Here is a 21,574-nt window from a genome sequence, read left to right on the forward strand (position 1 = left end):
CAGCATGTAAAACAACATAGTAAGCTGAATCAGGCACTCATTTGCTTAAAACCATCAAATATTTTTCACTTAAATGCAAATGGGGCAGGAGTAAAATAAGCAAGAAGGAAGATTTTAGAAGATGAAGTCAGAGATACAGTAGGATGCTCATTTGGCAGAGCAACGTAGAGTACAAGAAGAACATCACTCAACCACAATGGCCTCCTTGCTGAGTTTAAAATACAGAACGTGTTGTTCCAACTCAGAGCCTTTGAACAGATTGTTTTACTTCTTACACTGCTTTTTCCAAGGATATGAGTCCATTACCTCCTCAATTCTTTCAAAGGACACCTCCTCAATGAGGGCTAACCTCATTTAAATTTGCAAGTGAACTTCCTAAGGAATTACAAAATAAGGAATGTGCTTTAAGAGCCCACAAGGTTATGTTTCATTCACATCTGCCAATTCAAAGCTATGTGACAATTAACAGGATAAATTTTTTAACTGCACTGGGTGGCATTTTCTTTTTTTTTTAACAATTTTTTTTATACAGCAGGTTCTTATTAGTCATCAATTTTATACACATCAGTGTATACATGTCAATCCCAATCACGCAATTCAGCACACCACCCCCACCCCCACCCCCACAGCTTTCCCCCTTTGGTGTCCATACGTTTGTTCTCTACATCTCTATCTCAAATTCTATCCTGCAAACCGGTTCATCTATACCATTTTTCTGGGTTCCACATATATGCGTTAATATATGATGTTTGTTTTTCTCTTTCTGACTTACTTCACTCTGTATGACAGTCTCTAGATCCATGCACATCTCAACAAATGACCCAGTTTCCTTCCTTTTTATGGCTGAGTAGTATTCCATTGTATATATGAACCACATCATCTTTATCCATTCCTCTGTTGATGGGCATTTAGGTTGCTTCCATGACCTGTCTATTGTAAATAGTGCTGCAGTGAATATTGGGGTGCATGTGTCTTTTGGAATTATGGTTTTCTCTGGGTTTATGCCCAGTAGTAGGATTGCTGGGTCATGTGGTAATTCTATTTTTAGTTTTTTAAGGAACCTCCATACTGTTCTCCATAGTGGCTGTATCAATTTACATTCCCACCAACAGTGCAAGAGGGTTCCACTTTCTCCACACCCTCTCCAGCATTTGTTGTTTGTAGATTTTCTGGTGATGCCCATTTTAACTGGTGTGAGGTGATACCTCATTGTAGTTTTGATTTTCATTTCTCTAATAATTAGTGATCTTGAGCAGCTTTTCATGTGCTTCCTGGTCATCTGTATGTCTTTGGAGAAATGTCTATTTAGGTCTTCTGCCCATTTTTGTATTGGGTTGTTTGTTTTTTTTAATATTGAGCTGCATGAGCTGTTTATATATTTTGGAGATTAATCCTTTGTTCGTTGATCCGCTTACAAATATTTTTTTTTTCCATTCTGAGGGTTGTCGTTTCATCTTCTTTAGGGATTCCTTTGCTTTGCAAAAGCTTTGAAGTTTCATTTGGTCCCATTTGTTTATTTTTGTTTTTATTTCCATTACTCTAGGAGGCGGATCAAAAAAGATCTTGCTGTAATTTATGTCAAAGAGTGTTCTTCCTATGTTTTCCTCTAAGAGTTTTATAGTGTCCAGTCTTACATTTAGGTCTCTAATCCATTTTGAGTTTATTTTTGTATATGGTGTTAGGGAATGTTCTAATTTAATTCTTTTACATGTAGCTGTCCAGGTTTCCCAGCACCACTTATTAAAGAGGCTCTCTTTTCTCCATGGTATATCCTTGCCTACTTTGTCATAGATTAGTTGACCATAGGTGCATGGGTTTATCTCTGGGCTTTCTGTCTTGTTCCATTGATCTATGTTTCTATTTCTTTGCCAGTACCATATTTTCTTGATTACTGTAGTTTTGTAGTATAGTCTAAAGTCAGGGAGCCAGATTCCTCCAGCTCCGTTGTTTTCCCTCAAGACTACTTTGGCTATTCGCAGTCCTTTGTGCCTGCATACAAATTTCAAGATTTTTTGTTCTAGTTCTGTAAAAATTTCCATTGGTAATTTGATAGGGATTGCTTTGAATCTGTATATTGCTTTGGGTAGTATAGTTATTTTCACAATATTGATTATTCCAATCCAAGAACCTGATATATCTCTCCATCTGTTGGTATCATCTTTCATTTCTTTCATCAGTTTCTTATAGTTTTTGGCATACAGGTCTTTTGTCTCCCTAGGTAGGTTTATTCCTCGGTATTTTATTCTTTATGTTGCAGTGGTAAATGGTAGTGTTTCCTTAATTTCTCTTTCAGATTTTTCTTCATTAGTGTATAGGAATGCAAGAGATTTCTGTGCATTAATTCTGTGTCCTGCAACTTTACCAAATTCATTGATTAGCTCTAGTAGTTTTCTGGTAACATCTTTAGGATTCTCTATGTATAGTATCATGTCATCTGCAAACAGTGACAGTTTTGCTTCTTCCTTTCCAATTTGTATTCCTTTTATTTCTTTATCTTCTCTGATTGCCATGGTTAGGAGTTCCAAAACTATGTTGAATTATAGTGGTGAGAGTGGACATCCTTGTCTGTTTCCTGATCTTAGAGGAAACACTTTCAGTTTTTCACCATTGAGAATGATGTCTGCTGTTGGTTTGTCATATATAGCCTTTATTATGTTGAGGTAGGTTCCCTCTATGCCCATTTTCTGGAGGATTTTTATCATAAATCTGTGTTGAATTTTGTCAAATACTTTTTCTGCATCTATTGAGATGATCATATGGTTTTTCTTCTTCAATTTGTTAATATGGTGTATCACATTGATTGATTTGTGTATATTAAAGAATCTTTGCATCCCTGGGATAAATCCCACTTGATCATGGTGTATGATCCTTTTAATGTGTTGTTGGATTCTGTTTGCTAGTATTTTGTTGAGGATTTTTGCATCTATATTCATCAGTGATATTAGGCTGTATTTTTTTTTTTTTTTTTTTACTACCTTAGTCTGGTTTTGGTATTAGGATGATGGTGGCCTCATTGAATGAGTTGGGGAGTGTTCATTCCTCTGCAAATTTTTGGAAGACTTTGAGAAGGATGGGTGTTAGCTCTTCTCTAAATGTTTGATAGAATTCAGCTGTGAAGCCATCTGGTCCTGGACTTTTGCTTTTTGGAAGATTTTAAATCACAGTTTCAATTTCATTACTTGTGATTGTTCTGTTCATATTTTCTATTTCTTCCTGGTTCAGTCTTGGAAGGTTATACCTTTCTAAGAATTTATCCATTCCTTCCAGATTGTCCATTTTATTGGCATAGAGTTGCTGTAATAGTCTCTTAGGATAATTTGTATTTCTGTGGTGTGTGTTGTACCTTCTCCTTTTTTATTTCTAATTTTAATGATTTGAGTCCTCTCTCTCTTTTTCTTAATGAGTCTGGCTAATGGTTTATCAAATGTTTTTTATCTTCTCAAAGAACCAGCTTTTAGTTTTATTGATCTTTGCTATTGTTTTCTTTATTTCTATTTCATGTATTTCTGCTCTGATTTTTATGATTTCTTTCCTTCTGGTAACTTTGGGTTTTGTTTGTTCTTCTTTCTCTAGTTCCTTTAGGTGTAAGGTTAGATTGTTTATTTGAGATTTTTCTTGTTTCTTGAGGTAGGCTTGTATTGCTATAAACTTCGCTCTTAGAACTGCTTTTGCTGCATCACATAGATTTTGGATCATCGTGTTTTCATTGTCATTTGTCTCTAGGTATTTTTTGATTTTCTCTTTGATTTCTTCAGTGATCTCTTAGTTATTTAGTAACATATTGTTTAACCTCCATGTGTTTGTGTTTTTTACGTTTTCTTTCCCCTGTAATTCATTTCTAATCTCATAGTGTTGTGGTCAGAAAAAAAGGCTTTATATGATCTCAATTTTCTTAAATTTACTGAGGCTTGATTTGTCACCCAAGATGTGATCTATCCTGCAGAACGTTCCATGCAGAAATCAATCAATGCATATGATCTATCCTGCAGAATGTTCCATGTGCAAATCAATTAAATCTATCTGGTCTATTGTGTCATTTAAAGCTTCTGTTCCCTTATTTATTTTCATTTTGGATGATCTGTCTATTGGTGTAAATGAGGTGTTAAAGTCCCCCACTATTATTGTGTTACTGTCAATTTCCTCTTTTGTAGCTGTTAGCAGTTGCCTTATGTATTGAGGTGCTTCTACGTTGGGTGCATATATATTTATAATTGTTATACCTTCTTCTTTGTCCTTCCTTGTCTCTCAAGAACAAGAAAAATCTCAAATAAACAATCTAACCTTACACCTAAAGGAACTAGGGAGAGAAGAGCAAACAAAACCCAAGGAGACATTCTTTCTTTTAAAGTCTGTTTTATCTGATATGAGTATTGTTAATCGAGCTTTCTTTTGATTTCCATTTGCATGGAATATATTTTTCCATCCCCTCATTTTCAATCTGAATGTGTCCCTAGGTCTGAAGTGGATCTCTTGTAGACAGCATATATATGGGTCTTGTTTTTGTATCCATTCAGCAAGCCTGTGTCTTTTTGTTGGAGCATTTAATCCATTCACGTTTAAGGTAATTATTGATAAGCATGTTCCTATCACCATTTTCTTAATTGTTTTGGGTTTGTTTTTGTAGGTCCTTTTGTAGGTCCTTCTCTCATGTTTCCCACTTAGAGAAGTTCCTTTGGCATTTGTTGTAGAGCTGGTTTGGTGGTGCTGAATTCTCTTAGCTTTTGCTTCTCTGTAAAGCTTTTTATTTCTCCATCAAATCTGAATGAGATATTTGCTGGGTAGAGTAATCTTGGTTGTAGTTTTTTCCCTTCATCACTTTAAGTATATCATGCCACTCACTTCTTGCTTGTAGTGTTTCTGCAAAGAAATCAGCTGTTAAACTTATGGGAGTTCCGTTGTATGTTATTTGTCATTTTTCCCTTGCTGCTCTCAGTAATTTTTCTTTATCTTTAAGTTTTGCCAATTTGATTACATGTGTCTCTGTGTGCTTCTCCTCAGATTTATCCTGTATGGGATTCACTGTGCTTCCTGGACTTGGGTGGCTATTTCCTTTCCCATGCTAGGTAAGTTTTTGACTATAATCTCTTCAAATATTTTCTCTGGTCTCTTCTCTCTCTCTTTTCCTTCTGGGACCCCTATAATACAAATGTTGCTGCATTTAATGTTGTCCAGAGGTCTCTTAGGCTGTCTTCATTTATTTTCATTCTTTTTTCTTTATTCTGTTCTGCAGCAGTGAATTCCACCGTTCTGTCTTCCAGGTAACTTATCCATTCTTCTGCTTCAGTTATTCTGCTATTGATTCCTTCTTGTGTATTTTTCATTTCAGTTATTGTGTTGTTCATCTCTGTTCATTTGTTCTTTAATTCTTCTAGGTCTTTGTTAAACATTTATTGCATCTTCTCAATTTTTGCCTCCATTCTTTTTCTGAAGTCTTGGGTCATCTTCACTATCATTATTCTGAATTCTTTTTCTGGAAGGTTGTCTATCTCCCCTTCAATTAGTTTATTTTCTGGGGTTTTATCTTGTTCCTTCATCTGGTACATAGCCCTCTGCCTTTTCATATTGTCTGTCTTTCTGTGAATGTCTTTTTTGTTCCACAGGCTTCACGATTATAGCTCTTCTTGTTTCTGGATGGTATTTTCTTGGTGTGTATTTTATTGTAATACTTTTATGCTTTCATTTTTGATAGTTCATATTTGGGCAAGGGAATACAATAGTCATCTATAAAAATAGTAGCATGGGCCTCCCTGGTGGCGCAGTGGTTGGGAGTCCGCCTGCCGATGCGGGGGATACGGGTTCGTGCCCCGGTCTGGGAGGATCCCATATGCCGCGGAGCGGCTGGGCCCGTGAGCCATGGCTGCTGAGCCTGCACGTCCAGAGCCTGTGCTCCGCAACGGGAGAGGCCACAGCGGTGAGAGGCCCGCGTACCACAAAAAAAAAAAAAAAAATAGTAGCAAAATGTCAAGTTACTAACAATTGTTAACTTTAGATGGAAAGAATACAGATTATTATTTTATTTTACATTTTTCAATGTTATTTAAACTTCAAAATTGTATATAACTGTATAAATGCTCAAATATATTTTGTAAATTCCAGGTTCCAGGATCTTGTCCTAATTCTATGCCATTATATGTGACTAATTGTAAGCAGTCATTTCAACTTTCCTGAGAAACTTATCATCACCCATAAAATGATGTGGTTTTATTGGTGCACTCTTGGGTTTCCTCGAGCTCTAAGCTCTGAGCTTAGGATCTCACTAGAACTACTGCACATAAGTGAAAAATTAAATAAAGAATAATTTTAAAGTATCAAACATACTTGTTAGTAATTGAGATTGACCTCTTCAGATAATTGGTCTAACATACTGGGGATTTACTCAATAAGCATTTTTGACCACTTGTAAGGAATTATTAGAAAGTAACAGAGTTACAACTTCAAGTGTTATGACTCTAACACGGGATGGATGGCTAAGGAAAGAAAGTAATGCATTTTTATCATTAATTTTACAAAATGAGGGAAGGGATGTGGGAACAGATGTATATGTATGACTGATTCACTTTGTTATAAAGCAGAAACTAATAAAAAAAAGAAAGTAATGCATTTTTATCATTAATTTTACAAAACCAACCCAAAAGTGGGAGACGATTCTATACCAAGATTATGCTTATAACACTAAAAACTTTACCAAATACCTGCTAGGAGAGGTATAACATTTCCCCATTCCTTCTTATCACTTGCTCCTCTAGTGAACTATTGGGCAAAAAATGAGAGAAGGTGCCAAAAACCCACTTTGAAATAAACCAAAAAATATGACTCCCTCACACTCAGGTGAAGTTTTTGCTTGCTTGTTTCTCCTGTTTTGTTGTTGATGTTGTTTGTTATTTTTTCCAATAAGCAATTTTCCAAAGAGACAAGAGATCTGAGACTACATTCCTATATACATTTTCTATTGCTAGGTAACAAATTGTCCCAAATTCAGTGGCTTAAAACAACACATGTAATCTCACTGTTTTGTGTGTCAGGTTTCTGGGCATGATTTAGTAGAGTCTTCTGCTCAGAGTCTCATAAGTCTGTAATTAAGATGTCAACAGGGCTACATTCTCATCTGGAAGCTTGGTTAGTGAAGAATACCCTTCTAAGCTCATTGGGATTGTTGACAGAATGCATTTTCTTGTGACTGAGGGCTCAGCTTCTCACTGGCTTTTGGTATGAAGACTGTCCTCAAGTCCTAGAGACTGTCTTCCATTTCCTGGCATGTGGCCATATCCATAGAAAGTTCACATGACTGCTTCTTCAAGGCCAACAAGAGTATCTCATACTCCAGTCTCCTAAGATGGAGTCTTATACAATGTGATATAATCATAGAAGTAATATCCTATCACCTTTACCATTTTCCACTGGTTAAAAACTAGTCATAGATTCCACATGCACTCAGAGGGAGAAGTTACACAAGAATCTGACTCATCGGAGGGTCACCATAGTATGTGTTCACTACAGTCCTCCAATATGCCACAGATCTTAGTTTTGATTTGGAGAATATTAGAACATTACAGAGAAAAATAACTTAATGTGACATCAGGTCTAAATGCTAATATTTCAGAAATTGGAAAACAAGCAAAAGGAAATATGCTATAGCATGGAATCTCATGTTTTAGGTGGCAGAGCTGATTTTAAATCACAGTTGTACTGAGACCCCCCCATCTACCCCTTAAAAGAAGACAGTCATTAAATTATGTCATTGAATTAATGTATTTTCTATGGTAATGTATCACTAGTTTTTCAATATACAGTCATCCCTCTGTATCCAAGGGGGATTGGTTCCAGGACCCCCGCAGATGCTTCAGTCCCTTATATAAAATGGTGTAGTATTTGTGTATAACAAAGCATATTGTCTTATATACTTTAAATTATCTCTAGATTACTTATAATACTTAATACAATGTAAATGCTATGTAATAGTTATAAATACAATGTAAATTCTATGTAAACATCGCCAGTGTGCAGCAAATTCAAGTTTCGCTTTTTGAAACATGAAATTTTTTCTCCAAAGGTTTTTGGTTCACATTTGATTGAATCCAAAGATGAGGTACCTGTGCCTGTGGAGGGCCAATTTTATATTAATGGAAAATCGGGTTTCTAAATAGAGCATTTTACTTCTAAACAAATTTTGGAGTACAGAAAATCAGTTAGTCAGCACTCATTTGTATTGCTGAAGGATTTCATTCTTGCCTGAACCTGAAAAATGAACATTTTAGCTATGTATTTATCCTACTATTATTGAAAACAAAGCTCAAGCACTAAAGTAACCATAGATTAATTCTCCTTCATTTGACTCGTAGATAAACAGATGTTCATTATTTAAATATAATGTTGTAATAAGAAAATAAGTGTATTCCATGGTAAGTATATTGCTAAAGGAATTGGTGTTTTGATTTATATATTTAAATTTTGATTTTTATGCCTTTTGAAACAGAAGTCACATAATTTTTAGTAAGTAGTGAGGATGGCGACTTTAACATTATTACCAGCTAAGCTAAAAATGTTATAGTTTAATTTTTCCAGTGTTCTTATTTTCCCTCAAAAGCTTTTGTTTTTGAGTAGTTATCAACTATTGTGCAACAGGATAAAACCAGTCCACACTGGCTGTTTTCCTGTAAGAAACAGCTTTACTCTGTAGTATGTGGAAGGACCATCTTTCATAACAGAAAAGTAGCACATGGAAATGAACAAGCAATACACAGTCTTAAACACAGTCAAATTTAGGTTTCCCTGTATCAATAAGTCATATGACTTGCTTAAATTTAGGATAGCTATAACCTATACTGTTGTCTCTGACTGAAAGAAACAGGGTCTTGTCTAGCTTATTGATCTAGAGAAGTTCTGTCTTCACCCAAGGTTCTGGTAACAATTTTGTCAAATATTGAAAATGCACGACATTTTCGCTTTTTTTCTGTGTGCTGAAACTCTCCATTCAAGGAATGAAGAAATAATATCTTGTATTTTTGTTTCATCTTCTAATCACAGGCATTCTTTTAAGCACCAGTAGTGGTCCCACATTTTTTTCTTTCAGAGTTAAGCAAATTCTTCTTTTCCTTTTTCATAGTTTCTACTGTAGTATGATGGGGAAAAAAGAAAAACGTGGATAAACATTTCTCAATATGGTCAGTATTCAACATGTCTACACATTTTGATGCCTTTATTTAAAAAAAAATGTGTCTGTGAAAATCAATAGTGAGTTGTGTTTAATATACTTAGGTTACTCTCTTTACTAGATGTTATTCACAGTGATTTAACTGTCATGTTCCTGGCTTTCAATCATATTTTGGAAGAACTATCAAAATCCATGCAGCAGATTCAAATGATTCTTACCATAAAATAAAGGAAATTAGCTTGAAAAATGTTAGAGAGATGTCACAAATAACAGCCATACACTCTGATTTAGGATTTAATGGTAAATTTAACATGACTAGAGAGTTTTTATGATTCATTTCACTGGGATTGATTTGAATATTTGAGCACCTTTTTCTCCTTCAGTGGAAATTATTTGTTCCTGAGAACCTTCACAAAAACAATTAGCTAGTGTGATTGGGAAGCATATGTTTACTGGCAGATGTTGAGACTTTAATCCATTGGTTGATGTAAATAAATAAGGAAAATTATAATTTTATTATAATTCTAAATATGAAAACATTAAATTATGTGGCTCATTAATTGTGTTATTTAAATTTTCATATCAAGAACTATAAATAAAAGCAGGCTATTAGTGGGCTAAAATTAAGTTTTTATATAACATTTCATATCATTAGAATAAAAACCATTATTTTACTAAAATACCCAAAATTGCCAAATATTTAATTATTTATGAATTTTTAACAGTACATGTGCATCATAAAAAGTTGGATTTCAACAAAATACTGTAAAATATACAGGTTCTAGGAAGTGAACTAAAGCATAACAAAGATATATATAAAAAAGTTATTCATTGCCTTCCTACACCTCACCATCTTCATCTCCAGCCCCTGATTAAACCAGCTTTACACCATCTAGTACATTTTCTAAGTTTGTTTTTAGGTACGTGTGTGTACACATACACACACAACCTAGAATTTATCTAATAATTAGTGGACAACTGCCATGGACTATTATTATATTCCCATTCATGAATAGTCTTTTATCTCTATAATAAGTGTTATGTTTTTAAGGTAAAAAAATATATATACAATAAAAAATATGAACAAAAGAAGATTAAATTTTATGAAAATAATGCTAATGTAACACTAGATTTTTTTCATAGTTAACAATGCCTTAGTGTTTAATCTGTTCAAGACATAGATTGCCATATCAAATTTCATTGGCGAGGAAATTCTTGTATCATCTTTCCTCTGACTGATCTGTTCTTATGATCCTGTAAAAAAAAAAAAAATGTGACGAGTTAACATACACATAGGTCAGAGATATAATTATATTTTAGAGATAGATATGGATTTAAATATTTCTAAGAAATTAAACTGAAAGGAACTGGTACTTCAAATTCAGTCATGATTTTAAAATATTTTTCACTAAATATACATTGCTTGCATTTTATAAAAATATAACTTGTTAAATGGGTACTAATTTCAAAGTTCTACTGACTTCAATCAGAATGATTTCAGTCAACAATCATGATATAAAACTACAAGAAAAACATACAAACAAAATAATTTCTGAAGCCTATTTTAGACGTAAAGACTGCCATAAATAAATGGGATTAGTTCTATAAGTAATGTAAACAGCTCGAACGCTAGTTTCTTCTTCAAAAGGCAAACTTTAGGAAAAGCAATAGCCAATATTTTTAAATTTCATTTACAAGTGAACTTAAACAACAGGAAACCATAAACAAAGAATGAATGTTTTGCTGCCTCAAAAGAGCAAGATGTGGGTAGGGTTGTTGAGGTTTGTTCCCCAAAATGTTAGGATTTACTTCTAAGTGGCAGGACCAGACAGCACAGTCATAGTGAATATAGAAAAAGACCTAAAAAAGAGGGGAAACAGCTGGCAGCGATAAAGAAAATGACAGGATTAAAAGAACCTGTGTCATATTCAAAGCAAGAAAGAGATCTTAGTTTACTGACCAAGTCATAAAAAAGACCACATCACAAATATTATATAAACAGTGTTTTATAGGTAGAACGAAGGAGCTGAGTAAATCCTGAGGAGGTGAGAAAGATGGCTGTCACCCAGACAGCTTTATTTTGAATGGCTATTATCTAGCAGTATTGTAATAGGGAAGAACCTTTGTATTCTATTACAAGTTAGTTGATAAGGAGATGTTGCCTATAAGCTTAAATTATACATAATGACCCATCCCTGGGAACCTTGCCTCCCAGGTAATGAGCATTAAGCTAAAATACCTTTGATTAGCTCACAGGTAACACCCTGACCAGGCCTACCTGTGATTGGCTGCTAGAAGGAATAAATTAACACATCCCCTCTGGGAGTCTGGCCAGAACCAGGACTTTGCCCTCTCCCCTTTTAGTCTAAAAGAAGCCTGAATTCTAACTCTGGGAAGATAGTTCTTTAGGGCATTATCCTGCCATCTACTCAGTCTGCTGGCTTTCAGAATGAAGTTGCTATTCCTTGCACCAACACCTCATCTATAGATTGATTGGCTTGGGCAGCTAGCAGTAGGAGCTTGGACTTGGTAACAGTATTGCTGGCAGTTTCATTCCCTGAGACAGTGTAGCAAAGAGATTTCTAATTTTCAGAACAGCCTGAAGATTGTCAGATACTGATTCCAAACAAATTGGCTCATACTAGAATTGAGATAAAATCTTGTACAGGAAACAAGAGGAAGGAAGTTGAAGAAATGAAGCCAATGCCTTGATATATGTAAGTTGAATGATTTTATCAGAATGAATTCTTTCATGTTATATATTGCATCTCCTCCTCCAGTTCTTGATGAAGTGGCCGTACATTCACTTGGGCATTATTATGCTGAAGTACCTGGTGGAATTTATAATGACCAGTCCAGAATACTGTTAGTTTATTTTTCTAGTAAATCCCCAGCATAATTTCAAGTAAATAATATTTTTAAATACTGTTCAAGGATGATATCAGTTAAAAAACAATTTATGTTAAAATACATTGATAAGGGTCATTAATACAAAAAAGTTAAAGTCCTACTTAATATATTATCTTTTTTTTTTTTTTTTTTTTTGCGGTACGCAGGCCTCTCACTGTTGTGGCCTCTCCTGCTGCGGAGCACAGGCTCCGGACGTGCAGGCTCAGCGGCCATGGCTCACGGGCCCAGCCGCTCCACGGCATGTGGGATCTTCCTGGACCGGGGCATGAACTCGTGTCCCCTGCATCGGCAGGCAGACTCTCAACCACTGCGCCACCAGAGATGCCCTATTATCATATTTTTAAGGAAATTATTTGTTAAAGTATACAAACATCAATTGGAAACCTATGATATTGAGAAATGACTTTTAAACCAAACATAACAGGACATAGATAATAATATTAGTGTTATTATCCAAAAAAAAAAAAAAAACATTATTGAGCTAGTCTAGACCATAAAATGTCAGAGAGAGACTGATGATTCATACTCATTTAAATTGTGAAAAGGATGCACAAATAGTCTTCACTTCTTTTTGTTCTTAAACCAACAAATGACATGTGCAAAAGTTATTCAAGCATAACCAGGAACACGGAAGCAGAACTGAAGATTGAAAATGAGAAGCGACTCTATTTTTCCTTTCACAGCCCCTTCACAATTTACCCAGTGGATATATTTCTTGACTCCAAATAAACACTTCAGTGGGCTTCATCATTACAGCTGGTAATTTTAGTAATCAAAAATGCTATCATCATGTTAAGTGATAGACTCCAATTCAGCTACTCCTCATTACAGCAGCAGCAACTTTCCTTCACTATTCTTCTTAGGAAGAAGTTTAGCCCTTGTCCACTAATTTCAGGGGATACAGACCAAAGTTTCTGAATGGTCACGCTGAAGCTCATTTCTCTTGATTTAATTGAAGGAAGCCCAGTGTTCCTTTTTGAACGAAGTGGTGTTGACTCTGCATCTTTCTCCAAATAAGTTCTCTCAAAAAATCCTTCCTAAAATCCTTAATAACCTACCTTCCTGTAGTCAGTAAAGAGAGGAGTTCAAGACATATTTTTACAATCTCATTTTTTGAAAGGTCTGCAGATTAGATTGTCAGACACCTCACTTTGCACCTTGGTACTTCTACAAACCTTCCTAAGTATTTCATATTAGTGAGTTAATGCAGCTGCCTTATTTCCTCCTTATCTCTTTGGGTCTTCACAGGCTTCCACCTGCTGCATACTCAACAAGCCAGAAGCCATGATGAGTAAGCTGAAAATGAAAGGCAAAGAGAAAGAAGCTGATCACATTGCTTCCCCACCTACAGGCAACCCCCCCCCCCCCCCGTATCAGACCTAAGGAACATAGGAGGTAATGAGAATTTAAAGTTGGAAGCTGTGCCTAATATTATTATTTTTCGAATTTTATTTTATTTTATTATACATCAGGTTCTTATGAATTATCTATTTTATACATGTTAGTGTATACATGTCAATCCCAATCTCCCAGTTCATCCCACCACCACCCCGCCACCCTTTCCCCCCTTGGTGTCCATATGTTTGTTCTCTACATCTGTTTCTCTATTTCTGCCTTGCAAACTGGTTCATCTATACCATTTTTCTAGATTCCACATATATGAGTTAATATACAATATTTGTTTTTCTCTTTCTGACTTCTCTCTGTATGACAGTCTCTAAGTCCATCCACATCTCTACAAATGACCCAGTTTCTAGAACCTGACAAACTAATTTTAAGGTAGAGCCTATATTTTTTTGACTGAAATAACCACACAGTTTTTATATATGTCACAAACAAGATTTTCCATTGTCATTGTCTTTGAAAAAGTCATATTATAAGCAAATAAATAGACATAGTAGCCTGAAAGAAATTCATTACTCTTTGGAAAAACTTTAATATTTATTACTAAAACATACTTATAATAATTCTGTTTTTTCTTAGTATATATTCTGTCTTTTAATTGTGTATATAATATATCTTCATTTTAGGAGAAAAAAACAAGAAATACAAGCAAGGTAAAATGATGAATAACATAAAATAATAAAATTCCATGTAATCACAGCATCCATTTACCACTTAATATTTGATCATATACCTCTTACTGAGTCATGTGCAAGGAAACTAATGCATCTAGAAAGGTGATATATTGCCTCTCTGCCTTATTACCCTCCTCCTAATTTGCATTAGGATTTTACTTTTATGTAGGATATCAAATTCTCTGTTATTTACATGTGACCTATTTAATATATAGTTATCTATTCTATTTAATTTAATTTTTTGAATCAATCCTTATTTTTTAGTGTCTTAGTGGCATGTATCTTGATTTAGTTCATTACTTATATAATTAAAAGCATGTTTTCTACCTTTCAACTCTGGATTAAAACAGATGTAGTTACTCAAATACATCATTTACTTGTGTGAATACATTTATGAACATAAGAATGAAGGTGTTCTTTTTTTAAAATTTTTTGGCTGTGCTGCATGGCTTGTGGGATCTCAGTTCCCAGATTAGGGACTGAACCCAAGCCACGCTAGTGAAAGCCCAGAATCCTAACCACTAGGCCACCAGGGAACTCCCTGAAGGTGTTCTTAATTTAGATAATTTATGAATGAAATGTATGTTCTGTTCATCCTTGTCTTTTCTGAAGCTTTTTTTTTTTTTTTCCTGTCAGTGTCCTTCTGAATGGTTTTCAAGAGATATATATACCTCTTTGATGGAGTGGTTATTATATTGTATTGAATGTGTTTATGGATAAAATGAACTTTTTTTCCTCAATAGATTGTAGTACTGTCTTTGAAGACTTATCACCTATCAGTCTATTAAATTTATAATAGTTTTTAAGAGAGTATTTGTTAACTGAATTAATCTGGGTTTAATCATAAAAAATATTTTTCAACACCTTAAGGTTTTAAAAAATTTATAATATATTTTTGTTACCTTTATTTGGAATTTTTAATTAAAATCATTTTCTCTCCATGAATGGATTACATATGAAAGGTATATGAGCTATGTTTTTAATTAAGTTTTCTTGGAAGTAAATTTGAAAAGTTAGTGATTTCTACATTATTTAAGTAAAGTAAAAGTTCACTTGGAAAAATATATCTTTACTAAAGGAAAGAGGTTATTTAATTATTTAACTGGCAGCTCTCAGGGTATATGTGTAGAGATATATGGTAAGTGTATCCATTTCAACTTCAAAGGAAAATAAATTAATGTCAGGTCTGAAATAAAGACTTAAGTTGTAGAAAGAGAAATTGTAACCAAACGCAGGTTTGACTGCTCACTGCTCAACAGCCAATAAATTGAGGGGCAAGCTTCAGTAGAGAAGAAAGGTACTTTATTTAGACAAGCCAGAAATATGGGGAGATGGTGGTCTTATGTCCAGAGACAAACTCTGAAGATTCTATTCAGCCATGACAATTTTTAAAGGGAAAAAGGGGAAAAAGTCTCAGTTAATCATTAAGGCAGGAGGTCAGATTCTTCATCATTTTTCCATTGCGTTCAGGCCGACTGACTTCTCCCTATCTTTCCTGGGATGCTTGTCTTGCCACGTGGTCTGCCTGCAAATTTACTAAGGGGAAGCTAGGAGTAGAGAATCAGTCATTGTTTAACTACTTACTTCTTCATCTTTATTCCTTCTAATCCAGGAAAGGAATCAACATGTTATGTAAGGTGTTGTGTGTATTTAGAAAAGCAAAAATCAGGAGCTAAGTTAAATGTTGCCTAATGATCTCATACTTATGATTAAGGTCTAAGGAAAACAGGGATGAGCAAACAAAAAGGGGCAAAGGACCTGCTTACAGAATGTTCAGCCTCCTGGTGGTAATATTGTTAAGACAGAAAAAAGGGCAAATGGACAACAGGTTTTCTGCTTAAAGAAGAATATTTAAATTTAACTTATGTAGAACTTGTGCCAAAATCACAGTGAATGAACAAAAGAGATAAAAATAATATTCGTAACCCAGAAGGTTGAAATTTTGTCTCCAAATCCACTTGATTATGTATACTTAGCATAATAAATAAAATACATTCATTAAAGATTGACAGTGGTAAGCTTTTCATATATCACTATCAAGCTGTAATCACTAATTTCAAAGCAATTCTAGTTCTAGTTTGAATTAATTTAAATCATATTTTAATTCAACTTAGAGAGTCATTGCCTTTGGTAGGTTGAATTACTACTTTAAGCTAGATTCTGGACTATGGAGACTATCTAGAAATATTAAAAGAGTAGATGTTTCTCTGTCATGACTGGGATGCTCACTCAATATTTTGAATATAGCATATGTAGGTTTCTCAAAATCAACTATGTTTCTGGAGTTAACTGAATTATTTTTGATCTTATAAAAATTATATTGATTAGGTTATAATTACATAGGATATACATTAAGTGTAAGACCAGAAATAGATTATTTGACAAGAAATAATAACCTCTTGATACTTAATATTAATTAAAAATCTGTTAATATTAATCATATTTCAAAGAACATACATATATTTGCAGATTTTATCCAAATTACTCTGAATTGTAATTGTACTATATCATAAATTACAGAAAACACAGAATTTAAAGGTAGTAAAATGGTCCTAAATATATAATACTAATTAGCAAATTATGGTTTTATTTTCCTTTTGCCTGATAATAATCCTCAGTTTAGAAGGTCACCAGAAATCTATTCCCTCACACTTTTTGGTATATCTCTACAGCATACTTTTAGTGACCCTATTATCTGCATATTATCTTGTTTAATAAATTATTTTATGTGCTGTTGATGGTCAATCCATTTCATTCTAATGGCTTCCCATTGCTGCCTCATTAAAATATAGCATTACAGAGCCATTATATTCCAATGGCCAGTCATTGATTTACTTCTTTTATTAAAACCACTCAGCCTCAACAAGAAACCTAATCAGGATGAATCATCTTATCCTCTACAAAATGGGATGGAATATTCCTAAATTTATTTTTGTACTTTGAGAACACACTGTACCTTTTAATGGATGTAAAATGAAAATGTTTTCTTCTTTTTAAAAATATATACCTCTTAGTATGAACACAGTTTTCCATAATGATGGTTCCCATTTGTCCCTTGTGCAATTGATATACCTATGCCAGTGAAAAGAGAGAATGCAGCTTTTACTTCTGTGTGTAGAATCTGATTCCTATTTCTGCAGAATTTATTTCATGGTTTATATAATAAAAACTAATACTTTTTTCTTAATTCAGAATCTACTCTTCTACTAAACATTATATATGTAGGTGTGTATATTTATACATGCACACACAGAACTGCATTACTCTAAAAAATAACTTCTTAATTATCATACAGAGTTCATTCATTCATGAGTACTAACAGGAATTTAAAACTCTAGTTTATAAAAGATCAGCTGTGAGTTTTTCAGTCTAATTTTGGAAACTAACTATTGATAGTGGTATTTCATGTAATCTTTACTATTCCTTCATAAATTTTGATCTATAGCATAAGAAGGTAAAATATATATGTATTTTTGCTTTAAGAGAAATAGATGAACAGATTATATACTCTTAAATGCACCAGTGAGTTTTACCTGATTTATTACTATAAATGCAGGTTATGAATAATCAAGTATATATTGAAATGTGTTTAACTATCATAAAATAACAATAATAAAATTCTTAGTAGTAATAGGAAGGTTTTCTCATTTTTTTCCTTTAGCTATTATAAGCTAATCCTAATTGTATCTTCAAATTACAATTTAAATTCTTTTTCAAATAGCCCTGAGTCTTATCATGGCTGGGCTGGTACAAGTCTATGCATCTCAGGCCATCTTGGGACCACATGTCTTTACAGGGCTTTTTAATAGATGCTCAGTTTTTCTGTTCAATACCTTAATTTTAGTCATTTCCAGGAGTGAATTCTTATCAATCAGTGATCATAAAGTTCTGTGAAAAATAAGTAAACCCTGGCCCAATTCTGATGCCGACTCTGACACCAATACCAATGTTTGTGTTTTTCCACATTATCAAGAGATGAACTCAATTCTAACACTGTCTACCTGGAGATAGCATCAGATCCGAGGCTAAGGGTTCAGTCCCACAAGACTGAGTCTACAAGAGATATGTTTCTTAAAGAGTAGAGTTGGTAAATTGTGCAAGTAAAGACTGTGGACATACCATATAATTTGACAATGTACAGTTAGTTTATACATGTACCACAACAGAAATACATTTCAGAATACAGCCTGGAAGTGAGTAGCCCCTGGGTTTCTTTGTCAATGCTCTGAAGTCATCTTCAGTCTGTTTGAGAGAGAGTCAAAATAGTTCCTGTGCCTCCAGTCTTTTAAAGGCTGCTCTCCTTGAGTCCATGTCCCATATGGTAGTTGTAAATTTAGTCATGTTACTCTCCTGCTTAAAACGTTTGCTTGTTTTTTCAGCTGTTTATGGACAAAACCAGATTCTTTTCTAATTCCCCCAACTCCCGTATGTTTATCTTTTACTCTTGCTTTGCCAAACTAATTTTGAATTCCATAGTAGTAGCAATCTCACAAACACATCTTAGCTGCTCTTCCTTTCCTTCCCTCTTTCCTCACTTCCCTGCCAGTGTCTCCTGCACTTGCCACATAAGCTACCTGCACTGGGATAATTGACTAAGAGCTTGCTTCTGATTGCACTTTCCCCTTCAGACCAATGTCTGCCTCAAGACTGACCTTGCCAGGCTGAGTTAAGATTTCTTTCCCCTCTACCCTTCAGCCTTGTACCAACCCTAGTTATTTGTTTATGTGTGTGTTTGTTTAGCTTCTTTTCCACATTTTGTGGTTTGAATTTAAAAGGGTTTTAAATAGCTTAGATGTGATCTTTTCTCTCCCAATTTAAATAATATTATAGCATGGAGAGCTCAGTAGTCACATGTATATATGTAAAATTAATATATGATAAATGTAGTAAAAAAGAAACAGATTATATATTATTGAAAAAAAGTAGTTCACTATATATAAAATAAAATAAAACTGGATGATTAAACAAATCCAAAAACAAAACCAAGAGCAAAAGTTCCTGACATCCAAGAACTAGGCTTTGGTGTTGCTATGAGCTGGCCAGAGCTTGGTGTTGATGTTCTGTTGAAAATAAACAATTTAAGAAATCACCAATATCAGACAAAGCCATTCTGTGACCCTGATGGCTTAAGACATAAGGAAGATCATGCCATAACCATGTCTGTACAAGACAACTCGATGGACATTGTTGAAACCATAAAAATTACCAACCTTCTTCCTTTCTTAGTTAAAATGAGTGACAACTATGTTTTATTTTGTTTTCCAATTACAGTTTTAGCCTCACTTCATTCTTCATAACTTATAAATAAGACTTGGTATAATACCCAATCATAGTATTACCCCAGCTTCCTAAAAGCACATAATCAAGAGCAAAGACCCAATCCATTTGTACCTTCTCCAAAATCATCTTAACATATGCTCAAATCTTGTAAGCCCTAATTCTCTTTTACTGAAATGCCCCACATTTTTCATAGTGAGCTATCACTCATTTCAGCAACCTAATACCTTATAAAAAAGAGGAAATAATTTCTCTTTCACTGGTTTTTATTTATTTTCTTCCGTTTCTTTCTTAGAATGTCCATTGTTCCACATGCATTACTCATCTGTCTTTTTATGTTGCCTACTTTCTTCCACTAGTCTTTAACATATTTACCATAGTTATTTTAAATTCCCTTTTTGATAATATCAACATTTCATGTCTGATTCTGATTCTTGCTTTGCATCTTCAGGATGTGTCTTTAACTACTTTGTCATGCCTTGTAATTTTTTGTTGAAAGCTCCACATGATGTATTAGGTAGTAGGAATTGAGGTAGATAAGTCTTTTGTGTTATTGATTTGAAATAAATAGGTAGTCAGATATTTCTCCAGCAAAGATGAGTTTATTTGGGGTTAACTGAAAGTTACAGCTTGGGATTTGGAACCATGATGAGCTACATGCAGGTCCCCACACTGCAAAGGAAGGAGAACTCTTCCAAAGAGGGGAAAAGGAAATTGGGAGGGCTATAGTAAACAGAGTCCATGGCTTTTCCTTGCCAGGAAAGAAGAGAAATCTTTCTTCTTTCTGTTGCGCTCTGCTGTCATAACACGGCATGAGAACTCCCTCTTCTGATCTCCCAACTCTATTTAATTGAGGTTTCTGTATATATATATATATATATATATATATATATATATATATATATATATATTTACAGTTCCCCCCTTTGATCTAGATCTTTCTCTGAAAGGATCACTGATCAAGGGTCAGGTTTTTTACTTTCAGTGTCCTTTGTTCCGTCAATCCCAGGAAGGACCTTTCCTGGGTATAGTGTCACACTGGAGGGATAATACACAGGTTGGAAATTTATTATTTAAATATTTAATAATAAATAAATTTAATAAATTTATTTATTAAATAAATAATTTAGCACATTCAAGTAACAAGGTCACATTCAAGTAACAAGGAGGGGTAGGATGGAGGATTCTTAGACACCTTTTATCTAAAGTCAATATGTTATCAAGATCAAAGACATTAGAGATCATCATTAGGTCATCATCAAAGGTTTGGTGCCAAACTTCCAACAGGCCTGCTCTAGGTATCTTGGGAAATCTGTCTCATCAGATGTTGACTGCTTCAATTCTGGGAAATCCTTGTATTTATGTCACATGTCCAATCAGAATTTGCTGCTTTGTTTAGGTGCATGATGTGAATCCAAGAGTCTGTTCCTTGGAATTTGGCAATATGAGGGTTGGTTAGCAGTACCTGATAGGGTCTCTCTAGGTAGGTTGAAGAGAGTTCTTCTGTAGGTGTCTTTTTTAATAGACAAAATCTTCAGGTTGCAAATTGTGTTGCTTTAGATAGTTGTCTCCTGAGAATGTAGCATGAAAAGATTACTCTACCGAAACATGGTTATTTTTAAAAGAAGCAATTAAGCCTTTGCACATTGGAGTATCTCTGTTTTTATCAGTTGTAGGTCAAAAGAAGGAGAAGCCAAGTGCATTGGGAGTCCTGTGACTATGTCAAAGGGTGAGAATTTATGAGTTCCAAAAAGAATGGATCTGAGATTTAAAAGGATCAATGGAAATGTGTGTGGACAAGATATTTGCAGAGACTCTAAATTTTTCAAATTGAGTCTTAATAATGCCATCAATGCATTTGACTAAACCAGAAATTGACAGTGGTAAGCACAGTGAAAGTGTTGTAAAACTGATAAAACAGTGCAGACTTGTCAAACTAACTGACCAGTAAAATGGATTCCTTGATTACTATGAAGTTTGAAGGGAGTTTCCCAGATAGGGATGATCTTTCCTTAAAGGAGTTTAGCTACAGAAGAGATCGTATCTTGTCTTCAAGGGAAGGCTTCAAGTCTAGTGTGAAAACATACAGACCATGATTAAAATATATGTACATCCATGAGACAGAGGAGGTTGTTGAAACCCATTTGCCAGGTCTCTA

Source organism: Hyperoodon ampullatus (genome assembly GCF_949752795.1).
Source record: "Hyperoodon ampullatus genome assembly, chromosome: 5".
Lineage (NCBI taxonomy): Eukaryota > Metazoa > Chordata > Mammalia > Artiodactyla > Ziphiidae > Hyperoodon > Hyperoodon ampullatus.